The sequence below is a fragment of the Mycteria americana genome, chromosome 11 (genome assembly GCF_035582795.1).
Source record: "Mycteria americana isolate JAX WOST 10 ecotype Jacksonville Zoo and Gardens chromosome 11, USCA_MyAme_1.0, whole genome shotgun sequence".
NCBI classification, from domain to species: Eukaryota; Metazoa; Chordata; class Aves; order Ciconiiformes; family Ciconiidae; genus Mycteria; species Mycteria americana.
In genome coordinates, this window is record NC_134375.1 from 2,509,533 (window position 1) to 2,530,637 (window position 21,105).

The 21,105-nt window shown below is 42.5% G+C and overlaps 1 protein-coding gene and 1 long non-coding RNA gene across 4 annotated transcripts in view; one reads left to right on the forward strand and one right to left on the reverse strand.

The window, feature by feature from the left end:
* The window catches only part of FBLN2 (fibulin 2), a 97,202-nt gene that overhangs the window by 52,881 nt on the left and 23,216 nt on the right, over positions 1-21,105 (reverse strand). The gene's annotated exons all lie outside the window — the stretch shown is intronic.
* LOC142415420 (uncharacterized) lies at positions 4,348-6,606 on the forward strand. The gene is made up of 3 exons (XR_012777415.1): positions 4,348-4,539; positions 4,774-4,854; positions 6,098-6,606. It is a non-coding gene; the product is annotated as an uncharacterized LOC142415420 (long non-coding RNA).

Consider the following 21,105-nt stretch of genomic DNA (forward strand, 5'->3'; position numbering starts at 1 on the left):
GTTAACTGCCAGCTGTTTCCTAATGACTGCGAGACATCAGCTTTCACATAGGACAAGGGCCACGCAGGGGTGAGAGGTGAAGAATTGTTCCCCTCTACCATTCAGTTGGAAATATGGGGTCAAAATCTGACTTCTGGTGTGGCTTTGCCATTCTGTATAAACCTGCAATGAAAAGGAACAGGGGTGGAGGGAAGATGGGGTATATATGACTATAGCACAGTATCGGCACATACTTTCGCAGTGTCTGCAAACCAAAATGAAAGCCAGAAACTCTTACCACATCAGATAGGTGAGTCCTTATAAAAATTTGAAGAAAAATGTACCCGTTTCTAAGACAGAAGTGCTCTGGAAGGCCACCGACCCAACTAGCCCAAGCTGCAGGTACTTAAGATGCATTTTGCTTTGAAGGATTTTCCAGTCCTTTCTGCAGATGAGGTAGAAAAGCTTTCTGAGGCCTAACACTGTCCCTACAGCTCTGATGTTCAGTACAAGGGCATGGAAGAAGGCTTTTCTGTAACGGCAGCACAACTAAAGGTTAAAGCTGCCATGCCAGGGGGAGCTCCAAAGCTTCTGGGAGAAGCACCGGCTCTGAGCTGTGCTCCCTTCGGCAAGGGTTAGGACCACCAACAGAGTTTATTGGCAAGGCTGCTTTTAGGGAGGAGTTGTTTGTTTTTAAATTCAAGTTAAATACATTGCAACCACATTATAATGAAAGATTGGCTATCTGGCAAAAGACAATATAAAACCTCTTGGGATCACAAGCTTTCTAGACAATTTGTTACGAAAACTTTCATATAAAATATGAATATTCAGCTTTCGACAACAGAAAAGTGCCATCCACATGTTTCAGGTTAGGACCACTCTCTTTGATCTTCTTGTCTCACTCAAATTACACCGGGCAAAGGCAGTGCTGTGCGCACAGCTGTGACCACGAGCCGAGTCTGCTGCCCACGTGGCACTGTACCATATTGATAACAGCATCAGTAACCCAGCTGCCGGGGCAGACAGAAGTAACTATAGCAGTGACAGCCCCCTACAACACTAAGCAATGTCATCTGTGTCCAGCTGGCTTCCTGCAGCTCTTACCCTGGAAGGTTTCTCTGTTTCACTACTGGTTTTCATCTCTGAGTCCCTTAGTCTTCTCCCTTTGCTACCTGCACACATTACTCCTATTTTTCTTGACCCTTTTTCCTTATCGCCCCCCAAATTCTATCTCTCTTCCTGCATCTTTTGGGAAACTCTCCAACAGAAAAAAAACAATCCCTGTCCCTCTATGTCAGGACACAAAACAGCCATCCACTGTGCCCACAATTACTGATGCTACAAGTACTGGCCACCGCACTGCTCTTGTGGTCTATGTGCTTCCCCTAGCCCTTTATCAGTCTTAAACCTTTTTGCACATTCACTCGCTGACTCAGCAAAGCTTCTGATTTCAGTCAGGACTCCCAGTGCTCAGCGTATTCAAAGTGCTCTTAAAAGTGCTATTAGCCCTGAGCTCATATTCAGCAGGTATTAAAGGTCTGAGAAGAGGAGATCCATTATACTGTTGGCAGCACCAGCACATACTGTGTCTGCGCTGCACCACCCCACTCCGCAATTCCTGTTTGCAGCCACCTCAAACCAATGGATGAAATCAAAGTAATACGATACTTGCATTGAATTCGTACAATTGGAAAAGATGTTATTCCTGTGCAGCGGTTCATTGACTTTTATATGACTTTTAATCTCCAGTGACTGCACTTGAACTGACTAGCACTATAAGCGAATGAATAATATTTCAAGAACTTGAGAGAACGTGGAAACCTGAGTTAACAGTTTAATGAATTCATAATGATATTAAGATGACTTACATTTACAGCATATGAAGTATAAAGCAAAACTGCCTGGTGTAGCGTAACAGTTTGTTATTTAAGGCTAATTACTTTTCCACACCATCATCTGTTAAAGTAATGATTAGTGCAACTCCATGCACTTGATTTGTGGATTAAAGTTATTTAGTGAGGAAGTAATACTGAATACTGAAAGAAGTGAAAAGAAACCTTCTAAATACAATTTTGCTTTCCACATTCTCTTCCTCTCTCCAAATCTTCCCATATCATACCTGCTTAATTGCCTAGGAGTGGGGAAACTGTTTCGCCACTTCCAGCCTTCCAAGGCTTTATGTCAATTTGCATATATGACACAAAAAGTTTAATGACATCAATCGTCACTGAGAATCAATGATAAAAAAAGTTATCTGTACAGTGGGGTTGGCACATAAAAAACAACAGCAAGTGAGGAAAAATACATTGGCATTTAAACACAGAAGGTTACATTAATTCCCAAGAGTCAACATCTGGCTTCAAACAAAATCAGCCCAAGACCAGCAAGAGCCCAAATTGCCCAGTTCTCTGCCAGCAACATACAGATCCAACTTGAACAGAAACAGTACCGACAGGTAAGATTTTCTAAATCCTATTTCCATGGAACAGTTCCAAAACACTTCATATGTTTAAGAAGTCAATTAAATTTGATATGTTTGCTTGACATCCAGTGATATTTGCTAAAAAGAAAGACTCGACATTTTTAACTCTTGATATAATATTTTCACAATCCAGTCCAGTATAATAAAACAAGTTACAAGTTGAACTCATGAACTATGTACCCAGCACCATCCATTACCAGCTCTGTTGGAGGAATGCAAGTGATCTGAAATTTTACGAAGATATCCCTACAATCAGCAGTTAAAAAAAAATTATGATTGATTATAACTACAGTCACAGCTCCACAAATGCTCAGCCTCTCAGGATTGTTCCCCATTGCAATGCGTCCACTTTCTTAGCAACTATTTTTATTACTTTAAATTTGGAGGACAGACTGACCTGACACTAATTAGAATGACTTCAAGCTGAGGATACTTTCCCTTCAATATGGCACAAATTTAAATCCCAGCAGTCTAACTCACAATAACCTCTCTTTATGCATACCTTGAAAATCTTCTCAATGCCTTAAGAACTGTTTCGGCTGCTAGAATGAGGTATGGTTCCCATCTATAAAGTTAGGTACAGCATGGCTGAGGTCATCTTCTTTTCATACAGATCTCTTGCTCAGATGACTTTTTCCTTCCTTTGTCACCTCAGATGAACAAATGGGTCCACCACACATCACCTTTACAGAATGATTTTTTTAAAAGTAGGATCCAAGCTAGCATGCAATTTTTATATACGTTTTTTTAACCATCTTATCAAGGTACTTTTCCCTTAATAGCAGTAATCTTCACTTACCTGAGCTGGTGCCAAGACAAATCCCCCTCCCAATCCTTCTTCCCCCATAAAGAAGAGATTATGTAATTTTTCATGTTTTATGAAAAAACACATTAATTTTCTTTTTGCAACTGGCAAGATTTGAGGAAACTAGAGTGCAGGGATAATGACAAAAGATAAAAACACAGTGGGGCTGATGTCCCCTGGGCTCCTGACAAAGCAGAGAGGGACGGACTCCTCCAGACAACAAGGCAAAACATTTAAATTTAATTCCTGTTCCACGTCACTGTCTCAAGCAAAGGTTGCCAGTTCTCATGCCAAAAGCCTTCGTAGGTGCCAAGTCACATCAGCTGCTGAGCCAAAGGGAGGGGAGGCTGCAGGCATGGCTCCTGCACAGGAGGTGCCAGCAAACCTCCTTGAGCTGGACGGAGGGACCGGCACACCCGGGTCCTGGGATGACCCTCCAGCACTGAATGGGAGCCCTGCATGCTGCTCCTGTGGGCCAGGACCCCCATTGCTGGTGCCTGGTTCCAGTCCCAGTGGCAGAGCCCTGTGCCAGCCCAGGGCTGCAGGGGACTCCAGGGCCACTGGCTCTAGAGCAGCCCACGTTCCTCCTTCATCCGCGGAAGGAGCCAACAGATCAGCCTCTCTAAGCTAAAGTTACCCTTTGTGAGCAATCCCCAACTCTGCTGACACTGAGGAGTTCATGCAAACCGTGTGCATTGTTCACTTGATTTACTACAACTGCGTAACGCGTTCCCACCTCTCCCCAGGAGACTTGGCTCAACTAGCTCCAGCACACAGGTATGAGCATTATGTTAGTTATGATTTACTTCCACATAGTTACAAGTTTATTTCAGAAAGGAAAAAGGAGGAAAGAAGGGAGGAAAGAAGGGAGGAAAGAAGGGAGGAAAGAAGGGAGGGGAAAAAAAGGGAGGGGAAAAAAAGGGAGGGGAAAAAAAGGGAGGGGAAAAAAAGGGAGGGGAAAAAAAGGGAGGGGAAAAAAAGGGAGGGGAAAAAAAGGGAGGGGGAAAAAAGGGAGGGGGAAAAAAGGGAGGGGGAAAAAAGGGAGGGGGAAAAGAGGCCAGCCATATGTCCCATTAGATCCAGCGGATTGCACTTTCTACAGCTTAAGCTGACATTGTGAAAAATGAAGACCTGCACCTTGTCTTATAGCACATGGCTTTTGAATGATATTCCCAAGAATTACATTTGTAAATAAGTCACAATTGGAGTCAACTGAAGGACACGGGGTGGGGGGGGAGGAAGTGATGCCCTGGCAAGAAGCCAACAAAAGGTAAGAACTACATGTACTACTAAGTGTCCTTCTGACTTCCTTAAAAAGGGATAAGGATCTTCACCAAAAATCCCCCACACTTCACTTACTATTCTGTGTTTCTTTAAAAATATCTGAGAATTTGCAGTGCCAAATATACCCATGTCTGTAAAACAGAGATGAAGCAGCAATTACATACCTATTTCTATTACCCTGACATAATACTCCTTTGTTTTCTTTTCCTTTTTTTCACAGGATTTCACAAACTGCAAATGACAGAAGTGGACTTCTGACTTGTAGGGATTGATGCTGGTTATCACAACACAGTACCCAAAGGTAAGTCATTTTGTGTACATTAATTGTTCATAGGAAGACCAGCCTTAAAACTGTCATGACAGCTGAAGTAGGGATGCTGAGTACATCTTCAGTCACCCCAATCTCTATTCTGTAAGCCTCACGGCAGCTTTAAGCCCCGTGTGATGCAAAGATGTTTGCTTTGCCAGACTGTAAGAAGACAGAGTTAGCTTTTTCTTTTTCTTTCCTGACTGAAGAGCCTGGGTGAATGACCTTACATTTGACCGTGCTAAAGTGCAAGCAATCCACATAGCCCTGTGCAGGCCTCCTTGTTACTCATCGCTCCCTCTGCCTACATGTCATCTACAGGCTTCAGCAGCAGTGACTTTTAATTTTAAATTTCTTTTTTTTTAGAAAGAGATTCGAAAAAGCAAAAGAAAAACCCTAAATGCTGTTAGAGGACCACACTGGAAGAGCATGCAGATTCTCCTCTGCTCTTTCGGCTTTTTCACTTTCATACCTCACGTCAAAGAGAAATGCTCCACATGTACATCTTGCAGTACAGAACTGCACATTGCATATCTCTGTAACAATTTCCAATCTCATACATTTCTAAGTTGTTAGCCAGACTTCCGGTTGAAGTTGACAGAAAGATAGCGCTACCAAAGATATCAAACTCCTGGGAACGCTGTGAGGCTGGCTGGCCCAGGCAGAGAGAGGCAGCCCGACCGCAGTGCCCCAGGGAGGACCAGCTTAATGCCAGGCAGAACCTCACTGCAGACACACAAAAATCCTCTCTGGAGGATTTTTTTAAATATCTGCCCTCCCGAGAGCCAGCTTGCACAACCAGTATTCAGGACAACTAACACCATATGTAAGTGCAAAATAGGCTTTGATCTTTTTAAACCACACCTTCTCACGCACACACATTTTTCAATTTAGAGACTGGAAGAGGAAAACCAGCGTTGCTAGACTTCGAAATCCCCTCCCCCAGTGAAGTTTCCAAGCTCTGATGAAAGGAATGGTTGAACTGAACTGGTCCGGCCAGGACGGAGATGATACTCTCTGGATCTGCAGCAGAACCTGCAAGTGCCCGACACTGATTTACTGCTTAAGTGGGCTCAGGCACCGAGCAGCCAGGTGCTGAATTCAGCCCTTGCAATTCAGTTCAGTTCCCTCCCTTCCTTTCAGAAAACTTCAGCTGCACATATGAACTGTTTCAGCAGCATTAAGTTAAATCACAGCTAGTTCATTAGTTAACTAAAACTATTTTTATTTTCCACAGACACACCATGTTGCTCATCCTCTGTTTCAGTCGCAGAAATCCTCATCACATAGGAAATATCTCTGTCTGCCTTGGCCCTTCCAAAGACAGGTTTTACAATGTCACAAGCCATCCTCTCCTCTCCTCCTCGTGGTAGGATTTTGTATGAAACCTCTCTCAGCCTGGAAGCAGCCCAGGGCAGTCACCCCTGCACATCAGTAGAGCCAACCCTGCGCAAACCCTTCTTTACTTGGGCACAGATGTGGTGCAGCCACGAAACTTCCATGTCACTTATCAAAGCAGCACCGTATTTACTTATTTCATATTTCTCTCAACACACCTTCAAGTGCTCTTTTTGATCATGACACGGTGACATTTCACTGGTGACACTGCAGGACCGGGTGGATTTGCACTGCACTGGAGCTCTGCTGTGCAAGAGGCTTTCTTGGATCACAGACTTTGCTGCTCAAGTCATAAGTACAGGTCCAGTGATGAACAAGTTCAAAATCATTATGATAAATGTAACTCCTTCAAAAATAAAGATATTCTTAAATTTTCTTACACGACTGTTTCTGCCAACAGCAAAAACAATGACAAAAATAACATACAGATATTCACAGAGTTGGGAATTGTTTAGGGGTTCATTCTGGCTGTACCAATTCCATCAAGTATCAAATATACAGTAAAAGAAATATCTCTAAAGTAAAAGAGAAAGTTTCTTATTCTTCTCTTAGCTAATGGGGGTATTTAAAAATCAAGCTCCACTAAAACCAATAGAAACTACCACAACAGCCTGCTACCTATCCAAGAGATAACAATTTCCATTTGTAAAAACGCAGCCCTGAAGTGACAACCCAAAGTTTTAGAGTGATAGAGAAACCTGCTTATCTGCTCATTAAAAGACGATTCAAAAATAAATTTCTCATTCTGTTGAACCAAATTACTAGCAAACAGATAGCTATTAAGTGCCACTAAATAAATCTTTGCAAGCCTCAGACTCTTAATTTCTTGATTGCATGCGCAATAAATACCAAGAGCTTGAGGTAATACAATACACAAGAGGACTGAATAATTTTTTGGCCATACAAAGAGGAGATAATTTAAAGACTTTACGTAATCTCAACAGACTGACGGCTGAGGTAACCACCTCAAATGACAGATATAGCTAAAGAACTATATGAAGCATGGCACTATCCCAAAACTCCTCTATCATTATTCATTGAGTGAAAGGTACTGTCAGTGTGCAACTTTTAATACTAGAACCTGTTTTCAGTATGGAAAGAAAACCTTTACCCAAACATGACCTAAGAAGCTTAAATAACTGCCAATAATACAGAGAGTGGAAAAGTCAATTAAAAGTAAAGATGATCTGCTATCATGAATCGCATGTACATCTTGCGGTACAAGTGACAAGAGGATACCTCCAAGTAGTACAATGGCAGTGCCAATTCAGAGCGCATAACTTAAGTAATGAAAGCCCTAGAAAAGCATAACAAATTATTTATTCACTGCAATGCACTGTATATTAAACATCAGATTCCATTTTGCACATAGGAGGATGAAGGTGACTTAAAAAAGGAAAAGAAAGCTTGCCTGTATGACTCGATGCTACTAATGAGTTGGACAATGAACCTCCTGATCAGTAACCCAGACCAACATGCAGAAGCAATACTGAGAGAAGGAAAGACTCATCTGTGCAAGAGGCCTTCACTTCCTCCTTGCACACATCCCCACCACCCACAGGACTCCTGGCAGAAACTTTTGGTGTTGCTTCAGGATCAAAAATTTATTGTAGCCTTAAATTAACAGCAGAGGTAAGTCTTAAATGCATATTTACAGCCAGGTAATTCTAACAGGAGTTACACCGTTACGACACGTGCGCCTTCCACTCCTTTAGCCCAAATTCTAAAGCGAGAGTCATATAAGGTTCTGCTGTACACCCCACTGCCGACAAACATGTTGCACTAGCAATACAAACATCACGCAAGACTTGCCCGCAGCTGCACCGCAGCTCTGAGGGCCCTGAGCTTAAATGTGCCAGAACATACTGCATGGAGGCGTATAACGCTGCAGAGTATTGCAGCCCTCTAAGCTGTACAGTCAACAAGGATTTCGTTGAATCCTGTGGTTTTGTTGCTTAGAGCACCATCCACCAATTACCTTTCTTAAAACTCTATATTCACCTATAAACTTCAGTAGCAGAATCTCAAACCTTGTTACAAAGGTGGTAGCTGACATGCACGGAACTCCACACAGACCCAGGCACCACCCATCTCTTTTAACCCCTTGCAGTATAGTTTAATTGAAGTTACAGGATACACAGATCACATTGGGAATTTATAACCTTGGCAAACCACTCGTAGAAAATCTGAAAGGAAGAAAGATTTGTTCCCATTATAGATAGAGATAAGGACTGGGAGACGCATACATTTTTGCAATCTGGGCTTCTCAGCTGCGGATTCAAGACTTGAGACAACCTGAAAACATCAAATGTGAATTTTTAACCTACAACTTTCTGAACACTTGAGTTAAATTTAAAAGTGTAGCCAGCAGCGCCAGTCATTTTTAAGCTGGAAGGAGAATGAAGTCCTTAGCGAGGCATACATTTTCACAGCACAATAGCAACGGGAGAAGATGCTGATGATAAAGAAGCTGAGTCAGATCGGGAATAGACAGCTTGAGAGCATCTGCAAAGCAGAATGGATGAGATCTCCGCTGTGATGAGTCACCAGAGATATGCAGGAAATGAAGATTACTCAAAACAGGAACAATTATCAGAGCAACATGATGTTTTTTAATGGGAAATTAATGTTTTATTGAAGTGATGTTTGCTAGATGTAATTCCTTGTATCCAAGCAAGTCTAGAACTCCAGCTCCACCTTTAAGACTTGGACCTGATTTTCTGCTCAGTTATGAACTCCCACAATTGCACAAGCCTCTTGAACGACAGACTGTGCCTTTTCACAAGCTGGGAAGCTGAATGGTATAAATCAGATTTATCATACATAATGTGATATAGTCATGGATGAATTTTTTTTTTTTTTAAACAGATAAAAGCTCTTTGGGAACAAACATTTATCCCAGTATACGGTATAAAAGATAAACAAGCACTGTAAAGTCTTCCATAGATTTTGAGAAAGACTGAACCACAAAGAACATTCAGCTCCAGCCTTATCCAGAAATGTAAACAGTTTAAGGGGGCTGGTTGTTGTCCACAGCCTGCAAGTAATTAAGCACTAATTCTCTACCACCTACTGAGCAAGGAATTGGAGAGGAAATACAACACAATGTTAAGTATGCACTTTTCAGGCCAGACTCAACGGATGGGTTCTGTGCATCTCTATCATCTTCACCGGGCCAGTACTGATTTGCCCTCCCCATCTAAAAATGGACAGATGAAACAGAAATCTCCAAAGGCAGAATGACAGATTTTTATCTCAAAGTGAGGGATTTCCAGTGTCAGCTGAAATTGTCCCAATACATCCAATGCCACCCACAAAGCAGAAGGATAGGGCAAAACATTTCCAGTTCCCTTAAATGGGGCTCATTTGTGATAACCAAATCCTTGAAAAGACCTTCATACATTTCACCAAAACATTTTCCACTTTGTTTGCAGATTCTTTTTCACTGAAAGAAGATGAAAGGCTTAGTTGCCTTATGTGTAATTAGACACACATTTGCCACACATTCCTGGGACAAATAAACTGAATTTACCTTAACAGGATGCTTTTATCCAGCTGAACTACTTTAAATTTGCTGCTGCTTTGCTGCACAGTAACATTTAAAAAATAAAAATCAAACCCGGTCCCAGGAAAGCAACATTCCACGGCATTTTTCCGAGCTCTACAGACCTCCTGGGGCAAAAAAAAGGAGGAAAACGTTTGAAGCATGAAGGATTTTTCCCTTCCCAGAGTCTCCAGGCCCATGTGAACCCTTGCTGGAGCTGCTCAGTGACGTCAAACACATCCACATGCTCTGCGGTGTGGCTGAATCACTGACTGGGGCAATGCAAGCTTCGGCATGACTCCTCAAACCCACTCAGGTTTCATCACTCGGGTCCAAGTTTTGCTTTGGCGGACAGACTAAAAGCTTGGTCCAGACCTCTAGTTTCAATTTAGACAAGTATCTATGGCAACTACGATACTATTTTAAACCATTCCTATTTAGCCGCCTCCAGGTTGAAAGCAAAATAGAAAAAATACCAAGCCCACCCCATCACCCACTCCTCTAACACCTCATAGTGTGTGACAAAGTAGGACATACCTGTCTGCTAATCCCCCTTCCCTTGCTGAAAATTTCAGCGAGGCTCTGTTTTCCCTCTTTAGTGATTTCTCTGGGTCTCAGCAAGAGAAATGCCTTAATTTGGCTCTCATATTCCAAATTTGCCTGGCTCCTCTTTGGTTCGTCCTTGCTGCAGTGACCTTCCCATGAACGTGCTCCAGGTGCGCACAAGGAGAGGTGCTCAGAAAGACGGCTCCCCCCAGGCTCACGGCCACCCCACCATGGCCCCTGCCACCAGACCCCCCACTGCCCACAGAGCACGATGGCTGGGGAAGGACTGCGACAGGGGCCGAGCAGAAACATGCATGTGTTTGAATTCTTTTAATTTGCTATCTGTTTACAAGGTGGGGTGGATGTTCTTTGGTTTTAAACACTTGAGATTTAGTTTTTCTCTTTAAGGAAGGCGGTGTGGCTCTCCTACTTTTTTTAAAAAATCTTCTAAATGAAAGGTGATGGTTTTGGGCAGCCACATGACTCCAGGAGATCAGATTATTTGAAACACGTTGCAGGATTTGGCACTTCTTCCTTAATTTTGTACGTGATGTCCAAGGCATACATTTCCATGCTGGAAAGTGTTTATTAGTCTCCTATACAAGCATGTGTAGCACAACACTTGATGAGCAACTTTACCACATACTAGATTTTCACTCTTCCTTGTTCTGAACATGACTTGCTACAAAAGGCAGAAATTCGTCAAATGTATCAATTTGCATAACTGGAAGTTATGGAAGAAAAAGCCAGGCAAGTCTGAGCTGCGAGAAATGTTGCAGTTAAATGTGAAACCAGGCGAAGTCTGTTTATATATTCTTGTTATCAAGCTACAGTTAGAAATGCATTTGCCATGTTGTGTTGGTTTTGCAAACCAGGACCTACTTTGCATTACTTTGAGGATTTTCTGAGCCTTGGGGCTCAACTCAGTTCCCCAAGCAAAGGCTCCCTGTTTCACTAGGGATACGTTGCAGTATGGCTTGACCTCCAGCTACCAAACCCACGGGGCTCTCTGCAGCACTGCACTTTTAAGGGACATGAATAGTTTCCATCTGTCTATATGCTAAGTCTTTACATCGAGCTAGCAAGCATTGCTACAGCACCATGCAAACCTTGCCACTTATATTTTGCCACTTATAAACTCCTGCTTACAGCTATATAAATTGTGGCAATGGCCATCACTACTGCAGAACTGAACTCTCCCCTCCTTGACAGACTGATTCAGAGAACATGTTAGGAAGTAGTGTCAGATTGAGGTGGTTTTTTTAAGTTTACACAAGTAGTTAAAAGTTGCTCAGCAGTTTGAAAGTTAGTAACCAAGTCTTACCACCAGGGAATAAGAGAAGAAGAGGGCAAACAAGATAAAGGCATTTTGCAGTCTTATCACACAGCTCCCCAGCACACAGCTGGAAGTTACTTTGCACCTGTTTTAAGGCATTTGATACTCAACAGAGTCACACACAATCTGTACATCAGTGTTGGCTGTATTTACACATTCATCCTGCGTGCTCTCTGTTTGTAACTTCTGTAATGAACACCAACTTCAAATTCTATACCATAGTTCAAATTCTATACTATAGCTCAGCCGCACCTCTATGCACGCAGGCACGGCCATCTCCTTACTCTCCACCAGCTGCATGCACAGACAAGCCCTGAAACTGCTCCGCAGGAGCCCGCGTGTAGTGTCTTCTCCTAATTAGATCAAGATAGGGCATAGATAAAGCCTGAACTTTACCTTTTCAGTCCCACGAGAGGCACTGCTGAACAAACCTGCACTGTACCACTACCACTACCAGAGCAGCAGAGAGGAGGAGACAGGTTATGAAAGCAGACGATCTGCTTTCCATTCTTGGGAGAATGCACAGATAGGCAACACACACCCACGGTACTGAGTGTGCCATGGGCTATGATGCCAGAAATATCGGTCCTCTTAACACCCGTTGCTAACTTGCATTCTCCTTGCACTGCACCAACGCTTGCTCCTTCTTATATGTCATCAGCTTTGGCAATTTTCAGGTTTTGAAGAGTCTGGAGCAGACTCAAGCAGCAAAAGAAAAATCTCAGGAAGGTGGCAGCAAACAGCCAGCCAAAACAAACAGGCCAGGTTTAGAAAACCTCTCTAGTTCATCTTTGAGAATAGAATCAATCACCATTTCAGCAGCGTGGTCCTCTAGCCTTCCAGGAAATGGACTAATTCTTTAATCTTGCAGCATATATATATATTAGTTTCTTGCCATTAAAGAATATAAAATATGAAAGTGCTGTGAAGATTTCTTCGCTAGTACCAGGGCCTACCTATGTTACAATTGCACCAAAGTAAGCCAAGAGTCGCTCCAAGAGCAGCAGTAGTCTGACCTAATACGAGGGCAGTACACAAGGACAATTCTCATACTAACACATTTAGGAGATAGTGCAATTACTCTGGGTTTATAAAGTAGCAAAATAATTAATTGGTCTCTCTCTAATATCTGAAAGACAGAGCTATATTCATCTACAAAAGTGACCATAATCCAGATACTTACGGTCAGGCGCATGATCAACTCCCTGGGGGAGCCCGGACTTTGCTGTGTCCCATTTGAAGCACAGCAATGTGAATCTCAGTTCTATTATACAGGCATGGGTCGGGGAAGCATGTTCATCGATCAAGACCAGCTCTTTTTTTCTAAAGGAACGTGGTTTGTGATGCCAGATCAGTAGGCATCAAGCCCTCTCCTGCCTGTCATGGGAAGAGGGGCTCATTCATGACCCTCAGCACCGTGTCATGCCGTGGGCTCAGCCAGTGCTATCAACTGCATCTCCATAAACATCCATTACCCAGACATTCAATTTGTGGAATTTACAAACAAAAAGACAAATGGCTATAATAATGTATTTGTATAATGATCGTATGCTTTATGAGGTATTTGTTTACTATAAATTAACTGTAAGATCTGGGAGAAGAATTTGAGTCTGACAGAAAAATATAACAGACAAACAAATAAGTTTTTTGTGACTGCAAAGAAAGCCTTGTGAAGTGAGACCAACTGTTGTATGTTCATGTGAGATGTAAGGAGGTCTTTCTTAAAGATAGTATTTAATTTTCAGAATTTGTAATGCTTAACAGTTGCCCTTTAAAGTAATTTACCTTCTTAAAGTAATATAGGAGGAAGCAATACGGCTAAAATGAGCGCATACCTTAATGAAACTAATGGGGTTAATATGGCACTGACAGGACAGGATTTGACCTTCAAAGTCTTTTTTCAAGAAATGTTACTGACTCCATTTAAAAGCTGAATAACAGTGAGCAATCTCTCTGAAATATCAGGGTCAGATTTCAAGACTGTGTAAAGCAGTTCACCATATCAAAATGAGACTTGAATATCACCTAATAAAGGTCAGAGCCCATAGTTTAAAGGAGTGCAGACAAACAACAGTGCTGACGAAGCATTCTGTCATGACGAATGCAAATGACGAAGCACCTTTGAAGCCGCTGACGTTACCTTACACACGAGCTGCTCGCTCTGCCAGACTGCACCGGCATTCTGCAAGGGGGGCACTCACCAGAGTGCGAATGGGGACTCAGGACTGAAGGTTAAAGGATGCTTAGTTTCAGCCCCAAAGTGTTAAACTCATTTAACCTTAGTGCAGGAGTGTGAGCATAAATAGTAAGCCTAAGCTGGCCTCTCTGCCACATGCCAGAATTTTTCAGCATACCAAATTATTTGCGCTGAAAATCAAATGTAACTGGGTGGTGCCAAAAGGTCCTATTCATTTTAACTGGTTGGTTAAATTCATCAAGAATAAGAAAAAACAGTAGTATAACTCTTTTTTCATCTAAATTGGTTAGTTTCACCTAATACCAAGGCAGTGAGAGTCCCTGCATGTCCCACAACGGATTCTCAGTCATGCCACAGTACAAACCTGCTCCTCTTGTCCCTGGGGCCAAGTACAAAGGAGAAAGAGTGGAGACACTACCAGGAAAATTGCTTTCCAGGGCCGTAGGCTGAGCAAGGCAAAAGTCCGTATTTCAAGAACATATGTAAAGCACATTCATTACTTTAATGCAACAACTGAAACTTCTGAGACCAGTGCACAAGATTTTGGAAAGTCTCCATATTTCTCTTCCCCCTCACTTAAAGATACAAGAAAAACCACAATTTGCTTGTGATCGCAGTCAATCCAAGCTGATTGAAATTAAACATTTATGTAACCTTCTAATGTAAAACCTAGTCATCACTGATGTTTACTATACTTTTCTTTTTATTTCAATGCCATGAAGTAAGACAATGCTTATCAACTTTGATCCAGAACCAGTAGAAGTACAAATTTTATCATTATTACATGAGACATTACTTAAGTGTATGTTATCTTCAATGAAAACAGTTCCTCAGAGTAAATCTCTTACAAAATCATTTGGCTAGAATACTGTAGTTCTGAATCTGGAAATGAGAACTACTAGTCATTTCATGCAAGGCAATTCCAACACAAGGAAAATTAATGCACATTGCAGAGGAAGAATTCTTGGACAAGGGAGAGAACTATACTAATCTTCAGCTGCTTATAGGCCATAAACAAGATGTTTTATAGAGGTAGCTGAAGAATTACAATTGGGTCTACGTGAGCTTTAGAGAGAAACAGCCATCAACTGAAAGCTTGACAGCCAAATACTGACAGCATTTGGCAGAGCTGTTGGGTGGGTGTAAGGCTTTCCATGCCACCAAGCAGATAATGGATTGACTTAATACTCTTATCTAAAAGTCCTCCTCCTAGTGATTTCTCAGAATCATTATTTAAAAAAAAAAAAAGACTCCTTAAACACCATTAAACTAGCTGAAAGAGGGCAAAAGAGCCCTTTAACCTTATGGAAAGAGTCATAAGAAATGACCATTATATATAATAAGCTCCATTTTCATTAAAAAGGTATGTTTTCAGTAATGAACTTTACTTTTTTAATGACAAAATAGAGAAGTTTGAACATGAGTCTTCTGCAAAACCCGTCCTCCCAAAACACAATGCCTGTATCAGGCACACAAAGCTATCTGCTTTTGCCGCTAAGCTAGCAGGAGAAGATGACATGCTTTTCATTTCAGGGTTTGCTTTTCAGGAAATTCTGTTCCCCACTGAAGCAAGGTTTGTGTTTCTGGAATTTCTTTTGCGTGTGCCATGTGCTATCGGCACACAGTAGATTTGGTATTAAGCATAATAAATTCTATGTTACAAACCACTGACAGCAAAATATAATTGTTTCCTAAGTCCCTGTAGCATGTCTCAATCAGAATATGAATACAAGAAGCACTTTTGATGCTTCACTTCATACCAGATGTATAACTATAATACATCTATAATACAATTTAACTTGTGCTCAGAAAATTATTCCAGTAAGTAGCACATACAATGTCTTTCAAACTCAGACAGAAGCTAACATATAAATAGTGAGAGGTGAGAAGAAAAGGAAACTGAAGTATAGCCAGATGTTCTTGTTGCAAGACCTCATTCATTTTCTTCTCAATTCTGTTCCCTGCATATGAGCCAGCTCCAGTCAAACTCCAGCTCCCCTGCTCCAAACACAGCTAATGTTGTTGCTCACAACGAATATAAGGAGGAGGTGAGTGCTATTACAGCTCAATGCCAGACTGCAGCCCTCACACAGTGCTATTGAGCTTATTACTCAAAAAAATACACCAAAACCATCTCGGTGCCATACTAAGACCAGAATATATTGTGTAAAATTGGCTTAAAGTTTCTTGGACTAAGTATGATATCCATGGCAAATGCCATTTTTTCCCAGCTGGTACTCTCCTGTCCCTTTTTGACAGTGCTCACTGATGATCCTGTACTGAGCACTTACTTGCCTTTTCAGTTTATTTGGTTTTTGGTAACATGTTGACTTCCCTAACACCACTGGAGGCACGTCTTCCTCCATTTCTTTCCTGCAGCTCTCCCAGAAGAGTTCCTGTACTGGTCCCCAATGTCTGTTGGCTGACACCAGACTGCAAAGTCCCTGTGCTGGGCCACAGAGACCCATGCTGGGCTGCAGCTAACCACAGCCATTGCAACAGTTGGGGGCTGCCACTCCACCTCCAATCTGCAGCTATCAGCATGCCCCAGAGTGCTGACTCGAGGTGAAAGGAAACATTTCCTTAATTGCAAAGCCACAAAAGTTGGCTCCTTGAAGGCTATGGGAAGGGGAGGAGGAGACACGCAGCAAATGAGGGGGAAAATCCACAATGAGGTCCAGTCACAGCCAAAAAAAGAAGGGAAGGTAAAGGTGCAGCACAGATGGCTAACACAGGAGAGAAGATGCAAATTCTTCTTCTTGAAATAAAATTTCTACATAGTGACCTCGTACAAAATAAAGCTTATCCTAAGCACTTACCTTACTTATCCTTGAGACATACTCATGTGCCCAATTCAAATAACCTTAGTGGAACGGCATACAACGCTGTATACAAACCTATTACTTGTGCGGTACCAGTCACTGGAGATGCAAGCAATAACTTGCCCTATGAATGGTAACAGTAAGGCTATGGCGTTTCATTTGATGATTTTCATTATTTTTAAGATGTATATTATACACAGAGCAACAGTTCACAAGAGCATCAACTTTCATAACATCTTTTAAAAGTTACTGATGCAAATCCTCCCCTTTCATGCAGCTGTTTATACTGTTAAAAGGTTTTAAACCCAGAGTTGTTGGAGCCATAAACATTTATTTTAGTACTTGGTAATTCAAAACTACAGTCAAACAAGTCTGAGCCCCTCTGAATGCAATCAGCATCCCTATGGTTTGCAACAGCAACACAAAAGCAACTAGCACTATTAGCAACAAGGGAGAAGGAATTATTGTTCTGTGTGTTTTTCTAAATTGCTCCTTTTTTGGTGTATGAAGGGGTTGAATAAGTTGCAGCCAGAACTGAACACAGCACGACCAGGCTGCAGAGGAGCAGGCAAGGCAGCTGTGCACCCGCAGCCTCAGCATGCTGCCCACGCACCCCCACAGCCCGAGACCCCCGTGCTCCCCAGGCTGTCTGCAGGGAGCGGCTACCTCCCTGTGACACCCCAGAGCACCCGCATTAGCAACTGCTACCGCCAAATTAGGTACTCCATCACCATCAGTGCGTCCCAGTGATGGAGTAAAACCCAGTAATTCCACCAGGCAGCGAACAATTGCAGACCCAGAGCTCTGTAACGTTGCCGCTTACAAATTCATTCACTGCAATGTGCGTGGTGAGTCACAGCCACTGCACATGTAGTGTCAGAGCAAAGACAAGTGGCTCCAGGGGGGCATTGCAGCTCCCTGACCCCCCAGGCAAGGGCAGGAAAGGGGAAACCGTGCAGTGGAGGTTTGCTGGTCCTAAAGATAGCACAACTGCTTTTTTCCCCTCTCCCATTCTCAGACTTTGGCTTAGCGCCAACAACAGCAGTGCTTTGGGATGGCGGTTTAGGACTTTCTGGTGGCTTTGGAAAAGAATTGGTCATCTCAGGCACAGCACACACAGACCGGGAATAGTCAATAAAACATAAAACCTGCTCATACATAAGGGGATCTTTATAAAAGTCCAATTACTGCTGGCTTGTTACCTAAGAATCCCTAAGAGGTAAGAGATACTGCTCGTTGTGAGGCCCAGGGTAATGAAATTACAAATCCTTTCATGAGTAAGCATATGCTAGAAAGCTACGTTTATTTGGCCTACATATTTGAAACTGTTCAAAAGGTTATTGTCTCACAAAATTTGGATCAGAAATTACTACTTATATTTGCCTTTCTCTAACAAGGAGCTATATTCAAGGTCGTTTTTAATTCCTCAGTGACCGATTAGAATACTACAAACACTACTGCAAGGAAGTTTCATTTAAATTCTGTTTTCTGAAGAAGTATCAAACATGCATACAAAAAAAAAATACTCAGATACATACTATAAATAACCAGCAAGCGCAGTCCTCCTGAGAAACCTGTGAGCCCAACAGCCTTGTCTTTTCAAGTGGTTAATTAATTTGTACAAGAAAACTCCCATCTTATTTCCATAGTTTGTCTACAGCATGTTTTAATTTCAGAATTGAGATCAAATGTTCTTGTTGCAAACCATGGATGGAGCTAACTTTTCACAAATGATGATGTTTACCTCTACAAAATAGGTACATGGGATGGGTTTCCAAAATTATTTTGATGCCATCATAGGTTAGCTGCTCAACGCCAGTTGAATTTATTGTTTCAACATACAAGATTTAAACTATCTTGGTAACTAAACCCCATGAAGTTAAGGATCTCTGAAAACCCTAGTCTGTGTTCAGTGTCACTGTGGAAAACCTGTCCCATGCAGACACTGCCTTTTGGGCTTGTGCCAGCACCAGCAGTGCCAGCAGTGCCGTGCTCCTCCGGGGCAGGATGGGACACCGACACTGCCAATATACATTCCCCAGCCAGGTGTGAATGTTTCATCCCGTTTCACTTTTTCTTCAAACATTCTCTGCACCTCCTCTTGGTGCCAACACTTAACACAATGAATTTCCTTATAAAAAACTGTTCCAGCCAACTGCATGAGTAATAGTCCTTGTGCTGCAGCAAAAAGAACTCGGTGTACAAAATGCACTATCAGCGGATGGGAAATCTGACTACACCACATCATCGCACCAGATGCTGGGAAAAAGACCTTGCTCTTCAGAGTGTATTTTATGAAGGCAAGACTAGCAAGATCTGAAGGAACATACATGTTTGTCCCACCTTGTACCGCACATTGTACCTGCCTGCCATGGTCCCCAGTGATTCATAGCCTTATCTGTAAGATAACACTGAAGTGAGGAGCTGTTATCTTCATTTTACCTTTACTTTACTCAGGAAGATAGAGCGCCACCTTCTCAAACATCTCTAATTACTAGATTGGCAGGTACTGGGGTTTAAAAAGAAAAGACCTCGAGACCTGAGCATTTCTGTAAGTTTTTTAGGCTCTTAAAAATCTGCATACATCTGACTATGGCAGGTTATCCAGTTTTTAGTAAAGCATGGCGCTGAAACTTGGCATTCTGCATACTGGGCTTGCGCTTGCACCACTTCACAGATCTTCTTCACATCTCTAAGAAAAGATCCTCTGAACTATTTTCTCTAAAGATCACGAGCTCCTGGTTCAACATACAGCTACCACTTAAAATACTCTGTAAGAGTTAAGGACCAAAACAGCACCACAAAAGCCTGACACAAAAGTGTTGCTAACCAGGAGCTCATGACCTTTGGTTAATATCTCCATTTTAGCAAGGAGGTGCACATGATGAATGGAAGAAGGTCGGCAGTGAGGAAGGCTTGGGCTCACCAGAGGGATTCTTGCAAAGAAAGAATAATGTTCCAAATTCAGAGCCCACAGCTTTGAGAAGCACAGTGAAGCCCAGCCAGCTGGAAAACCAGCAGCAGTGACCTGACCCATAGCAGTTCCCAAAAAACAAACAGGCAAGCAGCAGTCATGCCGCAACATGTCCAGAGAGATCAGCTAGACACAAACACCAAACCATCAACGCTGACCCCAAAAGTATGCTCCTGGGTAGGGCAAGTCTAGATACTCAAAATGCAGCTGCTGCCTACGTGGCAGGCTAGATCACCCCTCCTGATCCACGCTGAAATTCCTCAAGTGGGACTATTCAAAGCACTTGATACAGGCCTAATGCTGCATCCACTGAAAGCAAGAGCTTTGGGAACAGAAAGCCAGGCCACATCTGGCAGTCCAGTGCCTGGAGATTTGATACTTTTGGCTACTGTTTATTTCAGAGTCTGCAAACAATTAGTGTGAATACACTGCTCCCTGTCATTGGGGCAGGCTTTGGTTTTCCTTGCACCCTTTGCTCACAAATTCATGCCACAGCAGTGTTTAGCACACATACACTTGAAATTACTGGCCTTGTTAAAATGGAAAGTGCCAAGAGGGCCCATCCCAGCACAACTGGTTCCCTTCATCTTGCTGTCCACCCTCAGCCCCTACTTATGCTTTTAGATATTGGAAGGAAGACAGATAAAAAGTCATCTGTGAAACACACCTGTGGTGACTACTGCATCTCAGGCAGGTTTTCTTCCAAACCTTGTGTGCAGGGGGGCAGACATGGTTTCATTTTTTCTTTTTCCTCCTAAACTAGCATCCGGCTACCTAATAAGGTATGAATGCGATTTTTGGCAGAACAGATAGATCTATTTTGCGGTTCTCTCTTAAAGCACTTCTTAATTTTATAGTATTTTAGTCTTCCTCTTTCCGTAAGTATCTCAGCCTGCCTTATACCCATTCATGCTGTTTTCCTCTATAATCTTACTATCTCAGAACTCTAACTACCAGAGACAACTGAGCGCTGTCACCTGGGGCTGTAATTCATGCTGACTCACACTTGCTGGCCCAGAGGCTTTTTCTCCCCGCGCCCCACTCTCCTGAGGTCTACTTTCATTCCTCAGTTATCCTAGTTTGAGGGCTCAAAGCTGATTTCTTCCTGCTGCAGAGAGAACTGGGATGAAGTAGACAACACAGGATTAAGCCTGAGGTAATTCAGTAAATGTGAAAGAACACTTCACCTGATACCAAAAAATACAAAGTAATTGCAAATCGATTTTGTTTCTAAAGCACCATCCACAGCATTCTCCCACCTCCAGTGCATTTTATGGTGGCAGTAGGGATGAAGGGTCGATGTGCTCCGGGAACGCCTCGGAAACCCTCACTGCAGGCCTGCTTTATGGATCTCGTTTCCTGTTTGTCCTCGGTTCAGAAATTCAAGGTCATCTTTCTTCATGAGCTTCAGTATCAGCAAACGTGCAA